An 18,957-nucleotide genomic window follows, 5' to 3' on the forward strand; every position below is an offset into this window, starting at 1 on the left:
TCAAAACCCCCATGAGGCTCATGGGGAAACCCTTATCGATCTCCTTGTGGGGATCATGGAATATGATCTTCCCAGGTAGGGGAAGGAGGCCCACCCCGCTGGGGCTTGTTACGTCTGCCCAAGCAGGGACCGGTATGTTGGTTGTCCCAATGGGGACTGTGATTGTAGATATTTACTGCCTTGTTCAGCTTATTTTTAAAAGTAAAATAAATATTGTCCTTGGTCATAAACTGGCGACAAGGAAAAAGGAGAGTCCCAACTACTTTGTCAAGATGCCAAGCCACCCTGGATGACTACTGTGCAGAAACATGATGACACAAAGTTTAAAAATGTGGCTGTTTAGTAAGTTAGAGACCTTCAATATGGGCCTCAAAGATTGGGTCCCATATGCAGAATGTATGAGGTACTTTTTTCAGGCCATCTTGGAGGAAGACCATCAAAAAGTGATTCTCCTGCCAGCCAGTGGGGCCTAACCTTTGGGATTATTAAGAGTCTTATCTATCCAGCTGCACCAGACTCCATATTGCTCAATGAGTTGGTTGCATTAGTGCCTGAACGTTGAACCGAAATCTTCTGTTATAATGCAACATTACAGGTTCAACACAGCTGTGCAGCCTTCAGGTGAGTCATGAATTGACTTTTTGAGCCACCTTAGGTGGCTGGCGGAGCTCTATGAGTTCAGGACACCCCGCTGGAATGTTGAGGGATAGGCTTGTTTGTGGAATAAATAACATAGCCGCACAAAAGAAGCTGTTGATGGAGGCCACATTAGACTAAATGGGACATTGAGTTGTCACTATCCCATCAAAAGGGTTACAGGAGCTTCAGGGGTCCATGAACTATAGGGTCCATAGTTTGACCCACCATCCATATTGGACTCCTGCAACATCACAGGGCAGTGCCAGAATGGCCAGAACACCTCCCAAGAGGCAACCAAAGGCACCATTCCACAGTTGGGCCCAGTACTCGGGAGCCGCTGCAGACATGCAGGATACCTTCCCCAAGGACAAAGGAGAAGGCGGACCACATTGCCGGATGTGTGGACGGAGAATAAGCGGTGGTCAGGACAGCCAGAACTGGTGGAGAGAATGCTGACCAGGGCAGGTAATGAGGTCACCACAAGCCAGGGCGTTGCAAGTGGCCCCACTGGAGGAAGACAATATGATGCAACTAAACTGCATCGGGACCCCAAAGGTGGTGCTGATTCGGGTCACATTGCATGTGTGAACGGACATCCTCTGCTGATGGAGATGGACATGGGAGCAGCTGTCACCAATGTTGGCGAACAAACATTTTGCCGGCTTCGTACAGGGACCTTACCATTAACACTGCGAGACACCAAGGCCAGGTTGGCAACCTGTATGGCGAGCCGCTGAGCATTGTGGGGACCACCATGACCCCGGTGACACACAGACAGCGAACAGTCAGTCTACCCTTAGTTGTGGTGCAGGGATCAAGACCAAATGTGCTGGGGAGTGACTGGTTACAAGTCCTTCATTTTGATTGGCAACATATTTTTTGGATGGGCACCGGAAACTTGTATGAAGTCGTGGGTAAGTATCCTGACATATTTCAGGAGGGTCTGGGCAGAATAAAGGGACCCAAGGCTCGTATATATGTGGACCCAGGGGCTCAACCCAGATATTCCAGGGTACTGCCTGTTCCTTACGTCTTACTCACCAAGGTTGACCCAGAACAGCAGTGCCTAAAGGATCTGGAAATCATACACCCAGTCCAGTTTGTGGAGTGAGACACGCCCATAGTACCAGTTATGAAGCCAGACAAGTCTATCCGACTCTGCGGTGATTACAAACTCACTGTGACCAGGGCTTTGCCCCTGGACCGTTACTTGATGCCTAGGATGGAACACTTGTATGCAAAACTGGCTGGAGGGTTTTCCTTTACAACGCTTGTTATGAACCATGGCTATAAACATGCCTTGTTTCCACGACTCTGGAAGACGCGGAAATCTGTAAAGCCCAAATCGGAAGGCTTGGCGGTGATATTTGAGGTTAAAAAGTTTCATCAGTATGTCTATGGGCATCACTTCTTCATTGTGACCGATCACAAAACTCTGCTGGGCCTCTTCAAAGAGGATAAGAGGGTTTCCCCATTGCATCAGAACTCTTGCTCGTAGCATATGAGTATTCGTTCCAGCATCATTCAGGAGCACAACCCACACTGACATCTTAGTCATCCCCCACTGCCCGTGAGTCCCATCAGTGATGGATGCAGTTGTGGTGACCCTGAACTTTATGGATAGTCTGCCGATGATGGATATTCAGGTTCGAACATGGACTCAAAAAGATCCTAAGTCGGCAAAAACTCGACCACATTCTATGAAATAGCGGATTATAGGGGACCCATGCCCAGAAACTACAAGAGCTAAGCATGGAAGATGGTATCATGCTCTGTGGTTATCCTGTCGCAGGGTCAGGAGTCCCTCCTGAAGGAACAGCACAGTGGTCACCCACGTGCCTCGATATTGAAGATGCTGGCTCAGAGCTATGACTGGTGCCTTGGAATCGATGGGGACATAAAGCAAGTCGTATGTGGTTGCCCAGCCTGGCAGGAGCACCAACAGCTCCCGCCGGTGGCTTCCCTTCATCCCTCGGAATTGTCAAGGGATCCTGGGAGCTGTGATGTTCCTTGTATAGTTCTCCAAGATAGCTAAAAATCAAAATGAACATCAAGCTATGTATTTAAAACAAGCTAGTTTATTTTACCTACTTTAAATGGTTAGCACACTCCACTGAGTAATAGCTAATAGTATTGAATCTATGTTACAGTAATCTATTATGTGTCTCTAATACAACCAACACTCTATCTCAAACTCACACTATCTTTCTCCATAAGCTTCTCCCAGAATGCTTAGAAATGCAGCCTTTTATAAGACCACTCAGTGATGCCATCTAGTGTTGTGATACATGATCATCTTGTTAACCCTTTACTCTCCTTAGATTATACATATCATTACATTCCCTTTTTGTTTTAGATGTTTGTACAGCACAAACAGGAAAATAAAAGTTACGATATTACATGATATGTATGCCAAAAGTTAACAAGTGAGGCAAAATTTATTCAAAAATTTGTCTGGTTTTCTTTACAAATTAAGTCTTTCAGGTTTCTTTCTGATTCTGGATGATCTCCTCAATCCATTCAATTGAGCTGCATATGTTTTCCATGGCTTCTGGAAGTCATCATGTTTATCATCAGACCCTGTAGTAGTATGTAATAAATTACCATCAAACTGAAGACATAGAAATAAAGTTTGAGAAGACTTGACTTTCAAAAGAGCACGTTGGTTTCTTGTAAGAACAGAACCAGCAATCGCTTTAACAATATATGAGAGAGGTGCTGCTTGACGTATGACCTTAGCTAAGTCAGACCATCCTCCAGTGGGAATCTGAATTCTCACTAGGTCATCTGGATCAAGTGGTTCCATCAATTTTGCATGTTCATTGTAGTATTTCTCCTGAATATGCTTTTGATGCTGCATTTTCTCTATAACTTGCTGAAGATCAGGGTCAGCTAGTTGTAAACATGGAAGAGCTGTACACAACAATCTATTCATTAACAACTGAGCAGGAGATAAACCATTTGAGAGAGGCGCAGCCCTATAATTCAATAAAGCTAAGAACATATCTGAGCCAGAGAAGTGCTTTCTTGAAACGTTGTTTCACAACGTGAACGCCTTTTACAACCTTGCAATTAGATTGCGGATAAAGAGGACTAGACTTGATATAAGTGAAATTATAGTTACGAGCGTATTCTGTCCAGTCATGATTATCAAAGCAAGGTCCATTGTCTGTCATAACTCTGCAAGGTATCCCATGAAGAGCAAATATTTCTTTACTCGCTTTGATCACAGATTTCGAAGTAGAATCAGACAATTTCATTACTTCCAGGTAGTTCGATAAATAGTCAGTGATCAATACATAATCACGACCTTGAAAATGAAAAAGATCGAAACCAACTTTTGACACGGAGTCTTCTCGAGATCGTGAGTTGTGAGTTTCTCTTTTCTCTGCATCGACTGATTTCGCTGACGTGTCTCACATTCTAGCACAAAATTGGCTGTGTCAGTATTTATTCAGGCCAATATACTGCTTGTCTCACTTGCTGATTACACTTTTCGATACCTAAATGACCTTCATGAACCTTCTGGAGGATCATGTGTCTTAGCTTTGTGGGAATGACAAGACAATCGAGACAAAGTAGAATCCATCTACAACAGTGAGATCAGATCTAACATTTCTGAAATTTGTACAGTTTCCTTTCGGTCAACCATTTTTCATATGGCTGATTACTCGTAACTTTGCAGCATGGTAGCATAGTGGTTAGCACAAATGTTTCACAGCTCCAGGGTCCCAGGTTCGATTCCCGGCTTGGTTCACTATCTGTGTGGAGTTTGTACGTTCTCCCCGTGTGCACATGGGTTTCCTCCTGGGTGCCCTCCTGGGTGCTCCGGCTTCCTCCCACAGTCCAAAGATGTGCAGATTAGGTGGATTGGCCATGCTAAATTGCCCTTAGTGTCCAAAATTGCCCTAAGTATTGGGTGGCGTTATTGGGTAATGGGGATAGGGTGAAGGTGTGGGCTTGGGTAGAGTGCTCTTTCCAAGAGCTGGTGGAGACCCAATGGACCGAATGGCCTCCTTCTGCACTGTAAATTCTATGTTTCTATATTTTTCAGTTTTGCTCTGATGAGCTTACGTTTTTCATCAGAGGCCGGAAGAGTTTCAGTTAAAAGTTCCACTTGAGCTTCTACAAGTTGAACTATCTAAGGTTGCTGTTTATCGCGGTTTCTGTAGCACGAGATAATGCGTCAGCAATGATAAGATCTTTCCCTGGAGTGTAGACGAGATGAAAGTTGTACCTTTGTTGTTTCATGCTAATTCGTTGCAGTCTTGGAGTCATATCATTCAAATCTTTCTGGATTATATGAACTAGTGGTCAGTGACCTGTTTCAACCTTGAACATCGGAAGTCCATACATGTAGTCAAAAAATTTCTGTATTCCCATAAGCAATCATAAACACTCTTTCTCGATCTGAGTGTAACATTGCTCTGCGGTGGTCATAGATCTGGATGCATTTGCAATGGGTCTCCAAAAAGTATCATCATTGTTTTGAAGGAGGACTGCCCCAATCCCATTTTGACTCGCATCTGGGGAAATCTTTGTTTCTCGCCAGGGTCAAAGGAAAGGACAGGCGCGGTGGTCAGTGCTGGCTTGAGATCAGACCATTCTTTTGTGTGCTCTGCAGTCCATCAGAAGAATGTGTTCTTCTTCATGAGGTGATGCAAGGCAGTTGTTCGTGAAGCAAGATTGGGGATGAATTTTCCTAAAACATTCACTACACCCAAGTAATCTCAGGACTGCTTTTTTATCTTCTGGACAGCAGCAATCTTATCATCATCTGGTTACACACCATGTTCCGATATTTGGTCACCCAGGAATTTTAACGTTGAGAAACCAAAGTTGCACTTGGCCCGATTAAGCTTCAATCTGTATTTGTGTATTCTCTGTAACACTTGCAGGAGTTTTGCATTGTGTTCTTCAAAAGTAGATGACAATATTATAATGTCATCAATATACACACAAACTCCATCTATGCCTTCTGTCATCTGTTCCATGGCACAATGGTCAGATGCTGAGATTATGCCAAATGCATTTTGTTAAAGCAGTAATGTCCATACGGTGTGTTGAATGTACACAATTTGTTGCTTGTGTCATCCAGTTGCAGTTGACAAAAACCTCCTTGAAGTATCTAGTTAGAAATATCTTGGCATTGGCCATCGTTAATTTCTCACGTTTCGGTATTGTATAGTCTGACATTCATATTCAAATCCTTTGGATCAATACAAATCCTGAGGTCACCAATGGGTTTTTTCATGCATACCATCGATCAATGCCTTGACCCAATCTGTCAGTTCTGTGATCTTGGAAATAATCCCAAGGTGCTGCATTTGTTGCAGTTCTTGCTTGGGACAGTCATGTAAAGGAGCAGGAACTCTTCTTGGAGGGTGTACCACTGGTTTAGCATTCACTTTTAGTTGAATTTTGTATTGGAAAGGGATAATACCAATACCTTCAATACCCATACCTGAGAAAACTTTGCTAGGATGCTTTCAATGTCTTCCTGCACAGGTGGAAGAGTTTTGTCAGTGCTGTAGATTTGTTTCACAAGGTGTAAGTCTTGACAGGCTTGTGCACCTAATAGTGATGAATGTCTAGCAATTCGAGCCGCAAAGGTATTGTAATGTTGACGTTTGTCACTAAGAGATAGCATGACCCTAAAGAAGTAATCGTGTTACCATTGTAGTCACGTAACTGGCAGTCAGCCTTAGAACTATGGCATAGTTGGGATAAATCAAGAGTATTGATTAAATTAGCAGATGCTCCCCTGTCCAGTTTGAACACAATCTCGGAACCATTGACTTGTAGTGGAGTGTTCCATTCAGATTCCATGTTAATCGATTGTATGGGGATGCAGTATCTGCAGATAGGAAATGTTCTTTACAGTTGTCTGGTACTTCACAACAATACCCACAAAGAAATAATCTTCAAGACAATAAGCATCGATATTAACATTAATGTTCTCAATCTTTGAGATTCCTGCACTTGTATGAACACTCTGAACATTCATTTGTTTCTTCATTGAATTTGATGTTTTAGTGTGTCCCTTTTAATGCAGATCTGCACTGGGCAGCAAAATAATTCAGTTTGACACATTTGGAGCAAGTATTTCCATGTGCTAGCCGTTTTTTGTGTGGATGGGCATGTCCACAAGGTCTACACGTCATGACGTTGCTTTCATCATGCACAGAACCTGTGCGCATGCGCAATATGGTTGCCGTCCGAAACGCACTTGTTTTCAACTGCGCCACAGATCCGGCACAGTTGGCCCTGAGGTGTGTTTTCGTGCCCTTTTCTTTTATCAGTATATCTGAATACTGATTCCTGGATATTTCATTTGCTCTACACATTTCAATTGCATCTTCCAATTTTAAATCTTTTTGCCTCAATAAACGTTCTCTTAGCTTTTCATTTTTGATGCCAAAAACGATTTGATCCCTAATCATTGAGTCTGAAAGGATTGAGCAGTTGCAGGTTTGTGACTTTAATCTTAAATCAGTAATGAAGCAACCTACGGATTCTCCATCTTTCTGCACTCACTCAGAAGTTTCATTATTTTGAGCTTTGCAATGAAGGTCAAATTTTTCAATCACTACACTGAATTTATTTTTACCATCTTCCATGGCGAATTGGAAGGAATTATATAGCTCAATTGCCTGTGGTCCAGCCATTGTTAAAAATAATGCTAGTTTTCTGTTATCACTAACTGCATCTAAATTTGAGGCAGAGAGGTACAGTTGAAATTGCTGCTTGAACATTTTCAAATCGACATCAATTTTACCAGAAGTTCGGAACTGCTTCAAAGTATGCAGTTTCTCCATGAGGTCTCGACTTGTCTGGGTGAGTTGATGTAACAGGTCTGAAAGCAGTCTTGCTGTCGAAGTCTGAGCACATGTTGATTTTCTTTCTTCTTAGATTCTATCTCATTTTAGCTAAATTACTTCAGTAATTACCTGGTACCATGTGAGAATTTTCCACTTCTGGTAGCATGTGATGTTCCTTGTATAGTTCTCCAAGGTAGCTAAAGGTCATGGGCTGGGATTCTCCCCTACCTGGCGGGGCAGGGGGTCCCAGCGGGACGGGGTGGTGTGAACCACTCCGGCGTCGGGCCTCCCCAAAGGTGAGGAATTCTCCGCACCTTTAGGGGCTAGGCCCACATCGGAGTAGCTCCCGCTCTGCTGGCCAGCGCGAATGGCCTTTGGCGCCCCGTCAGGCGGGGCAGAAAGGCCTTCGCCGGCCGGCGGAAGTCCACGCATGCGCCGGTGCATCAGTGGCTGCTGACGTCATACCGGCGCATGCGCAGCAGAGGGGGTTCTCTTCCGCCCCCGCCATGGTGAAGGCCATGGCGGGGCGGAAGAAAAAGAGTGCCCCCACATGGCGCAGGCCCGCCCGCCGATCGGTGGGCCCCGATCGCGGGCCAGGCCATCGTGGGGGCCAGATTGCCCTGCACCCAGGGCCAGATTGCCCCGCACCCCCCCCAGGACCCCGGCGCCCGCCCGCACCGCCAATCCCGCTGGCACCAGACGTGCTTTGATTCCCGCCGGCGGGAACGGCCTGTCAGCGGCGGGATTGTGGCCCATCGCGTGCAGGAGATCCACCGCGGGGGGCCCCGCCAACCGGCGTAGCGCGATTCCCGCTCCCGCCGATTCCCGGGTGGCGCAGAATTCGGGCGGGATTGACACCGGCCCCGGGCGATTCTCTGAACCCCCGGGGGGTCGGTGAATTTCGCCCATAGTGTTTACAAAGAACATCAAGCTATGTATTTAAAACAAGCTAGTTTATTTTACACTCATTTAAATGGTCCGCACACTCTTCTGAGTAATAGCTAACAAAATAACAGTCTTGAATCTATGTTACATGAATCTATTATGTCTCTAATACAACCAACATTCTATCTCAACCTCGCACTATCCTTCTCCATAAGCTTCTCCCAGAATGCTTCGAGATGCAGCCTTTTATAAGACAACTCAGTGATGCCATCTAGTGTTGAGATATTGTCAGTATTGTGGTTTGGCACAGGATAAAATCAGCATGTGTGCTGTCACGATAGCTCTCATTCATGAAGATGAACTTTGTGGTGCAGTTGTACACCAACTGCATATTACAACTGTGGTAGACCCTGAAATTGCAGAATTATTTGCCAATGATCTAGAAAATCCACGAGTACAGTTACTGCCAAACTGCACCAGCAGAAAGACCATTAACCTGGCAAATGTTGTTTCATTGTTCTTTCCAGATGTTCTTTCATTTTGGTATTTAGGACTTAGCCAGCAATACATGGAAACCTGGAGTAGTCCTCCGTAGCATTGCTAGCAGCTACGTTTCACATCCTGAGGAGATTTCCATTTCAATGCCTTGAGCTACAAAAAAGTGTCTTCCATTTTTTTACACCCTTGAAAATCACGTATCTGTCAATGTTATTTATATGGTTTTCCAAAAGGTCTTGAATAAGGCTCTGCAAAAGGGAGCTGGAGTATCAAAGGTGTAAGTCGTGATATATTTGTATAAGTGTCTGGTTATATCTCATCTGGAATACCAGTTATGACCACAGCATTGGACGAAGGATGAATTGGCCTTCGAATGGGTGTAGTGCAGATTCACTAGCATTATACCAAAGGTAAAACGATTAAATTGTGAGGGAAGATTGCAGAGACTAGATTTATATTCTCTCCAGAACAGTAGATTAAAGGGTGATGGGTAATCTAATTCCGATGTTTAGGATACAGAATTCAAGGAGTAGATAAGAGAGAAAGCATGACACGGGAATTCAGAACAAGGGCGCATAATCTTAAAATTAGAACTGGACACGCAAGGGTGATGTTAGGACACATTTCTTCACACCAGAGCGGGGGAAATTTGTATTTGACCCAGAACCCCTCCAATAACAAACCTGTTGGAGGTAAATCAACAAAAAAATTCAAATAGAAATTGATAAATATTTGATAGGTCAGGATAAAAAGGGATATGGAACCAAGATGGAAAAATTGAGTTAATATACAGAAGAGCCGTGATGTATTGAAATGTTGAAATTTGTTGACGGGGCTGAATTACCTACTCATGTTCTGAAGTTTATCAAGTAGTTTATCAATACCAAATTAGTGAGAGGAGGTGCTGCGTCCCAAAACATCCAAACATAGCAAAACCTCGGTCGAAACAACAAGAAAGAAAAGCTAACTGAGAATCAACATGAGAACAGACCTAACACATTGACAATAGTGCCAGAAAGTAGCAATACTTTAAGCAGCTCCCTCTGGCAGATTTAAACAAAAACATTTATCCATTTTCACACTGCCTATTACCATTTGCTGGGATCTGCTGAGGACCTGTCAAAGAGATATTTTATAAAACAATTTTGGGAAGGAAAAATAGACATGAAACACATTTCAACATGGCACAACTTAAAGCTGAAACCACTTACCCGGGGTTGTTTTCTCTTTTAATAAAAATATTTTATCAAAACTCATTGCAGATCAGATTCATCTTTTGCTTTTCCTTCTTCAGTATCCATCCTCTTGGTATTTGGATAGAACATGTGCTTAGCTGTTGGTCTTATGTGATGGCTAAATAATTTTGATTTATCTTTCAAGGAAATAAGATTTTGTATTTTTTATTCATCGTGAAGAAAATCAATGCAGGTTGAATAAGGACAACACCCAAATTCCAGAAATGTCCATAAAAGCAAAAATACTGCAGATGATGGAAATCTGAAATAAAAACAGATAACGCAGGAAATACTCAGCTGTTCAGGCAGCATCTGACTTTTCGTCAGAACTGGAAACGTTAGCAACGTAACAGGTGTTAAGCAAGTCTAGAGGCAGGGAAAAGAGTGAGGGAGGAAAGAACAAAAGGTAAAGTCTGTGATAGGGGAAGGCTGGAGAAATTAAATAACAGGCAGCACAGTGGCATAGTGGTTAGCACTGCTGCTTCACAGCACCAGGGAGCCAGGTTCGATTCCGACCTTGGGTGAATGTCTGTGTGGGGTTTGCATGTTTTCCTAATGTCTGCGTAGGTTTCCTCTGTGTGCTTTGATTTCCTCATACAGTCCAAAGATGTTCAGGTTTGGTGGATTGGCCATGATCAATTGGCCCTTAGTGTCCAAAGGTTAGGTGGGGTTATAGGGATAGGGCGGGGGAGTGGGCCTAGGTAGGTTGCTTTTTTGGAGGGTCAATGCAGATTTGATGGACTGAATGGCCTTCTTCTGCACTGTAGGGATTGTATGATTCTATGAAAATGGATGATGGTGCAAGGCAAAAGGAAATGATAATGGAAGCAGTGAAGAAGCAAAAGATGAATCCAGAGGAGGTATAGAAGAATCATCATCATCAGAAGCTACTGCCCGAAAAATTGGGAGCAGGAGTTATGATCTGAAATTATTGAACTCCATGCTGAACCTGAAGGCTGAAAAGTGCCTGAAAGGTGCTATTCCTTGATCTTACCTTGAGCTTCATCAGAACAGTGAAGGGTGCCACGGAAGAAGAGGTCAGAGTATGATGGAAAATTAAATAACAAGCAACTGGAATCGTGGACTCACGCTTACAGATTGAATGGAGATGTTATGCAAAACAGCCATACAATCTGCATTTAGTCTGCTCACTGTAGCAGACAGTAAATACAGTGTTAGAAATTGAAAGAAGTGCAATTTCACCTGGAAAGAGTGTTTGTGGCACTGGATGATGAATGGTGGGAAGAGAAGAAGTAAAAGAACAAGAGCTGCTGTGGGAAGGGGTAGGGAATTGGGGCTGATTGAAAAGTGGGCAGGGTGCCCCGGGCGGGAATTGTCCCTTTGAAATGCTGAAAAGTGAGGGGAGGTAAGAGGTGTTTGTGGTAGCATCAGGCTGGAGGTGATGTTAATGGTCAAGAATAATCTGTTGAATACAAAGGTTGGTGTCATGATTCTGGGACTGAAAGGAAGGAGTGAGGGAGAATAATTGGAGGAAAATTGAGCAGACATGATCAGTCAACCAGGTTGAAGTGGAATCGTCAGTTTAAGTAATAAACAAGACATATGAGAAGCAACAATATGGACTGCTTTAATATGCCAGCACTGGATTACATACCAACATACAAATTATGAGCACGAGTAGGCCACTCATGTAAGATTTTGATAATGGTATAATTTCTGAGATGTTGTATGGGATGGACTAAGGTTTCTGAACTTTTAAGTTATCCAGTTTTCAAATGGTTAGATGTAATTTCTGTTAGGCAATTAGTTGTGGAACAGGAAAGCAGTTGTTTGTGAAGAAACAAAATCGTTTTATTGTCTTATGACAGAGCTCCTTGAGTCTTGAGCTGAAGCTGTCTTTATGGCCAAAATACAATTAGGTCTTCTGATTGATTTCCACGTATTCCCCAATCGCCGACCTCACCTTTCACAGAACCTCTTCACTGCCAACAAACCTGAATCCAGCCTCCATCCCGGCTTCTGCACTTGCCCATCGCTGAGCCTCCCCTCCAACCAATGTGGCATGTGATCGGATATTTCAATTCCCGCATACTTCACCAACCCCACCAGCATCGTCCGGCTCACCACAAAGAGTACCTTGTACATGTGTGAGAAGAAGGAATACTCCCTCCCTCCTGGGTTCTTAAACCACTATGTGTCGACGATTCCCATCCATTCCATAAACCTTCCCAACTCCTTCACCTTCCTCAACCACCCCATTGACCTGGGGCTCGACAAGTCCACCCTCAGATTCATCACATAATTAAAATCTACACCCAGAATCAATTGGTACGTAACCAGATCTGGGATCACTTCCAGCAAACCTCTCACAAACCCCACAGCATCCCAATTCGGCATATACACATTAACGCGCATCACTGGCGTCCCTCCGAAATCCTCACTCACTATCACAGATCTTCCCCTTCCTTCTACCCTCCGTTATGGTCCCTTATAATGGAATTTAACTCCTCTGGCTTTTCGAAATAGTCATCATCTTCGAATGTGACCCACAGTTTCACCAGGTACAGCACCCCAAACCAAATCTTCCTTCGGTTCAACACTACCTTGCCCCTGTTAAATCCTGCATGCCTCTTCGCCAGTTCCGCACCGATATCTTGATATATTTGGACATGGATCCCTCCCATTCACAGTCTCGTTTCTCCCTGGCCCATCGCAAGATCTTTTCCTTCTCCACGAATCTGTGCATCTGCACAATCACCAGCCGTGATGGCTCCCCCGCTCTCGGCCTCTGCCTTAAAAACCTGTAGGCCCTGCCGACCGCTAGAGCCTTGTTCAGCACTCCCTGCTCCACCAGCTCGGCCAACATCCATGACACATCTTTTGTTGCGCTCGTCTCTTCCACACCTTCTGGCAATCTCACATCCATAGGTTCTGCCGCCTGGACCTGTTTTCCTGCTCCTCCACCTTCATCCTCAGCGACTTACTAAGGTCCCCTCGGGCCCCACCTCCACCTCCAGGGAGACGATCCGGTCGCTCTGGTCAGACACCACCATCTCCACCTCTTGTATCTTCGTCCCTTGCGCCTCAAAGCACTTCTTCACTCGGTCCATCAACCCTCGCAGAGGTGCTACTACTGTCTTGATGGTCTTCGACCAGTCACCCCATTTCCTTCCTTTGCTGTTGAAATTCCTCTTTCCCACTGGCATCGACCCTTCCCCCTTCGCCATTTGTTTCTGCACCACAGGTCCCCTCCAGTTCCTTAGCCAGGTCTTTGACTGTTTTTTGCCTGGTCTTGTAGCCAGCAGACATACCAAACATGGCGAGAACCTCTCCCTCTACACCTTCTGCACCACTTTCTTGCCAGAGCTACCCCACTAAAGGATATAAAGTGCCCAAACCAACGCCTTTGACCCTGTATGAGACCACTCACTCCATGGCTACCACCTGAAGTCCCTCATATTCAATTTTCGCATTCAGTCATTGATTAAATAAAGTCAGTGTATGCATGTCAGGTTTTTTTTATAGTTCTGTTACCAACTTTCTGTGTGTTCCCTTCTCACCATCTCCATCTCAGAGAGCTACAGATGTGCCACATATCTCCAGAGATTCCTGTTCTGCATCAGCTTTTCTCTATGTGCTTGGCCACCTCCAGTCCTCAGGCCTAAGGGTGAGTGAGTGAGTGAGTGAAGGTGAGGTATTCAACTGATAGATGCAGTGCATTGAATAAGGATCACTTTGAGATGGATGCACCACATTGTATAATCATTGGGGTGAGTGGCATCGGTGGACTGATAAATGGGAAAGTCATGAAATATGTAATGATTAGTTGTTGCTGAAACCTGAGTAGATATGAGAAGTGATGTGATGGAGAACGCTTGATGGGACCTAAACCACAGGATGTAGGCAAATTAGCAAATGTGCAGTTTCCTGACTACGTTCAGTCATCAAATCACTTCTTGTACTGCATCTAAGGCTGGAAGATAGGAGACTTACTGGTCACCTCCTCGGCTACTTCCAACCGTGCCATCTTGGTGAGACTGACCGGTTTCTACCTCCCACCGCTGAGGAAAACTATGTATCCCTTCTATGACACTGCACCCAGCAGTAATTCCAGTGATACATCAGTAAAACCACATGCTGAACATTAAGCTCTCCCAGCTCTTCTAATTTCCATTTGCATATCCTCCTTCTAAATATAGTCAAGATCACATCACCTGGGAAAACATAACACCTGATGTGCAGCTTGGAATTGTGAAACTCAGAAATCAGAATTTTTTGTTTCAAGTCAGTAAAGATTCTTGGATTCCACCCCCCCCCCCCCCCCCCCCCCCCACCCCCGGCTGACCCACTCGGGAGTCTTCTTCAGATTATTGTCAATGCCATAGTCTCAAACTCTCTGAAAGGAAATAGATTTGGTGTTAAAGCATAAATCAGCCATTAGTCTGAAAAACTCTTGGGGGTTTATCCAAAACTTACCCTTTTTTCAATTCTTCATCTTTATAATTAGAAACTACACATTAACAGTTGCATAATTTCCTGTTAACAGGAATAAAAACATCGGAGAAATTAAGTGCAGAACAAATGCCTTGTGAGAGGATGGTACTGCAAGGTAATTGCAAAGACAGGGGAATAAAACTTGGCATCACCGCCTGTGAATCTGAAAATAAGGAAGGTGGCAAAATGCATTTGGCAAAGCGCTATGCTATCAGTCAGGTCTCATTTGCAGCCAGCATATAACTCATTGGTAGAACTGACTCAAAACTTACTCCTGAAGCGCATACTTCTTTTAAAAAGTTCTTTCTAAAACATAGTAGGAAGTAAATGAGGATGGATTTATAGCTACATTTATATTATGTTCTTGAATGCACTGTCTTAAAGGATGCTCAAACTGATAGAATGTCTTTCAATACAATATATACTTTGGCCCTGATATTTACTGGAGTGGGGTTTGTAAGCAGGGAGGTATTTGTTCTGGAAGCTTGGGTTTTGCACAGTGGGGAGCTGACTCTACAGTTGTGTCATTTCATCAGGCAGGTCGACTTGGCTTCTTGTCAGTTGGGGAACATTTCACCAGGGTAGGTAGAAAGCCTGCAGCTGTACGTGGTGGGAGATGGGAGAGTGTCTTGATCTTAAGAGGTGTGGACACCGAACCAGGGATCGAGCGGGGGGAGGGGGGGGGGGGGGGGGGGGGGGGGTGGTCTCTCTCAACATGGCGGCGAGGCAGGAGGGGTGATCATCACCGATATGGCAATAGAAGGGGAAAAGTGGTCTGATATTAAATCCAGGGAGGAGTTTAATCGCCGCAGGAATGCAGGCTAGCTTGGTGACCTGTGAGGAACCAGGCAAGCACTTTCTATCCCACAAGCAGTACTGGAAAGTCTCTACCCTTTCCACAAAGCAGTCATTGCTTCCTTTAAGCTGTCAAGGCCCTGAAAACCCAACTGATTAGGTTTAAAGTTGCACAATAGGTTAATTCTGAGGCATGCGATTCCATTATATTTAAATGGCCAAACCATGTCCTGGGACCTGGGTTGCCTGACTCCCTGCCCCATTTCCTGCATTACAACAGTAATAACTCTTCAAAAGTACTTATTTGCTGTAAAACATTTTTAAAATCCTGAGATTGTGAAAGGCACTATATAAATGCAGGAACAAATTCAAAATACTGGAAATCTGAAATAAAAACAGGAAGTGCTGGTAAACCCAGAGGTCAGGCAGAATCTCTGGAGAGAAACAGACTTTTTTAGGTTGGTGACCTTAACTCTATCCCTCTCCAAATAAAATTGCAAGTTCCTCTTTCTTTCAATACTTCAGGGGAAAATATGTCAAACTATAGAGAATGAAAAGGCAATGGGATTAAACATGTGGCCGAACGGCCACCTAAGATGGCGTACTGGAAAGGATGCTGGGAGAATAGGCCAAGTTCAAGGACAAGCAGGCTGAAGCTCAAATAAACACTAAGAAATAAACTGCAGCCCAGACTCTCCAATACACAGTGGAAAAAAGGCCATCCCAGGAACAATAGCACTATCCTGTCAATCACACATGTTTACCAGACACAGCAACACATACCTGTCCCCAACACTTGCAGGCATGGCCACTGAGTTCCCACCCCCAAATCGATCTGGCAGTCCCTGATTGGGCTTGCTCGATCAGGTGATCGTACCCTGATCAATTGATTGACAGTGACCCAAAGACCACCCAAAAAGGACACGAAATCCAAGCAGGTTAAAAGATGCTGCACCACCTTAGAATCTCTCTCTGTAGCAGTAACAGAACAATGGTGACCTTCACCAGCCTAGGCAAAAAGACCATCTCCCAACCAACAGAAGGAAGACCAGAGCCAGGAACAGACCAGACCAAGGACTGAATATGGAGGACTACAAGATTCTGGACTCAGATAAAAGCCAATATCTGTCTGGTACTATCTCATCACTCTGAAGTTAAGTTAAGGTCTTATATGAATTTACTCTGCAGTGTAATTTATGTTGAGACTGTGATTGTGTAACAATAACGTTGAGTGCATGCGAATAAATATTGATTGATCTAAAGAAAAAGACTTGTAGTCATTTGTCCACCGTATACGGGTTGAGACACACTGGTTCAGCAACAATTGGATAGCTAATTCAAAGAACAAGTACAGGCTTGATGGGCCTCTGAGTTATACAGTTCTATAAACTCACCTTCATTCTCGGAAAGCACCTCATCCTCATCACATTTTCTCTTTCATCATCCCTAACTTGCTGTTTCTCATGTGTTAAATAAATCTTGCTCGACCATTGGCCATCCCTAATTGCCCTCGAGAAGGTAATGGTGAGCTGCCTTCTTGAACCACTGCAGTCCATGTGGTGTAGGTACACTTACTGTTCTATTTGGGAGAGAGTTCCAGGATTTTGACCCTTTCATTATCATCTTGGACAGCTTCTCAGCTTATGTGAAATAAATAAATGCTGTCATAATGTGTAAATGCATCAGGGTGAAAGTTTAATAGAAATATAGGACAGTCCTCCCCGAACTATTCCTCAACAGTGCAGTAAAACCTTGCCTGTAAACCTGTAAAACCATTGGACCTGGATGAGTGAAGCTCCAAAGAGACTCAAGAAGCTTCACACCATCTAGAACAAAGCAGTCTGCTTGATTACCACGCCATCCACACCCTTCAACATTCACTCCCTCCACCACCGATGCACATTGGCAGCAGATGTACCATATACAAGATGCACTGCAGCAACCCTCCAAGGTTCTTTTGACAGCACTGTCCAAACCCACAACCTCTATCACCTAGAAGGACAAAGATATCAGATGCATGGGAGCACCTGCCTTCTCCCCACAACCCTGCACATTTTTTCTTTTCAAGTAACAATTCACTTTCCTACAGAATGTCTCGATTGAGTGTGCCTCCAGCACATTCTCAGGCAGTAAATTCCAGAATCTATCCACTCACTGTGTAAGAATGCTTTTCATCATATTGCCATTGCTTCTTCTTCCACTTACCTTAAATCTGAGTTCTCTGGTTCTTGATCCTTTCACCAATGGGGATTTTTTTTTAGGTGCATGGTGTTGGTTACAGTTTGACAGGTCTGAAGTCTTTGTTGTCGTAGGAAGGTTAAGTGTAAGTCTTTATTGACTCTTGGAACTATTTACAAATATACAGTAAAGGTTAAAAACCAGGAGTTGTCTCCATGCATGTTGGTACACATTGCTCTGTCCAACACTAGATTGATGCTGGGTGCAGATCATATGCTGTCTTACATCACTGTGTGGGCGTTACTGTTCTCAGTCCCACATTAACCCTATATGTGCCAGACTCTTACTCCACATTTCCGTCTGTCTAGACCCCTCATGATTTTGAATACCTCTATAAAATCTCCCTTAGTTTCCACTTTTCCAAGGAAAATAATCCCAGCTTCTCCAATCTGTCTACATAAGTGAAGCTTTTCATCCCTATGACTACTCTTATGAATCTTTTTGGCACTTTGTTAAAAACCACAAACTTACCATGGTCTTAAATTTGGAAGTCAGGAGCTGAAATTTCTGATGAACTTCAGGCCGCTTGTGCATCCATTGGCCGGGAGCTAGCTGTACATGTGCATTATTAACTTTTTCACATTCTTCAGGCCTAGGACTGACCCTGTGTACTTGTGCATAGCAAAAAAAAGAATGGCATGAAAACCTGAGTCAGTTAACGGAGCGCTATGGGCAACAAGTGTCCCTGGTAAGGGACAAGGGAGGGGAACAGGGAGAAGGTCTCAAGAAGTGGTCCAGAGGCAGGGCCAAAGATAGAGGACAGAAACAATTCCCCATCAAATTAGAAGAAAGGAGCAGGGATACAGGTTCCAATTGGAGAAGGGGCTGTGGGGAGCAGATATTAAGCAAAGTGGGCTCAAAAGAAGTCCTGAAGATCCAAGAAGGCAGCCAAAGATTGGTGGCTCTGGCCAGAAATTGTTGCTCGTTATGCTTTCCCTTAATTTGCTCTGTTTTAATTACCTTTGCTCAAGAGTCGCCAGGTATCTTTCTGATACCACCACAGGGTTCAAAGCCGAATACTGATCAATGACTCAATACACCAGTTAGTAAGTTTGAAATCAATACACATTTATTTACACACACAGTCAATTATTACTCATACATAAACTCTATTCACTAAACTACAACTACTACTAAAAGCCTATACTTAGCTTCGAGTGGCCCACTCAGTCAGAGGAACAATGGCCGTTGTCCAGTTCTGCTACTGCTGGCTTCGAACTAGTACGGAATAGTAGCTAGGAGCGTCTATCTCGTAGCGTGCGTTGACCTTAGACTTACTTGGTTGGTGCTTGGCGGCCTCTCGTCGCTAAGAGCCAAATGCCAAGTTGAAGACAGAGAGGAGTCGGGGTAAGAGAAGAGAGCGAACTGAACTTGGGGACTCTATTTTATAG

The sequence above is a fragment of the Scyliorhinus canicula genome, chromosome 14, assembly GCF_902713615.1.
Source record: "Scyliorhinus canicula chromosome 14, sScyCan1.1, whole genome shotgun sequence".
Classification (NCBI taxonomy): domain Eukaryota; kingdom Metazoa; phylum Chordata; class Chondrichthyes; order Carcharhiniformes; family Scyliorhinidae; genus Scyliorhinus; species Scyliorhinus canicula.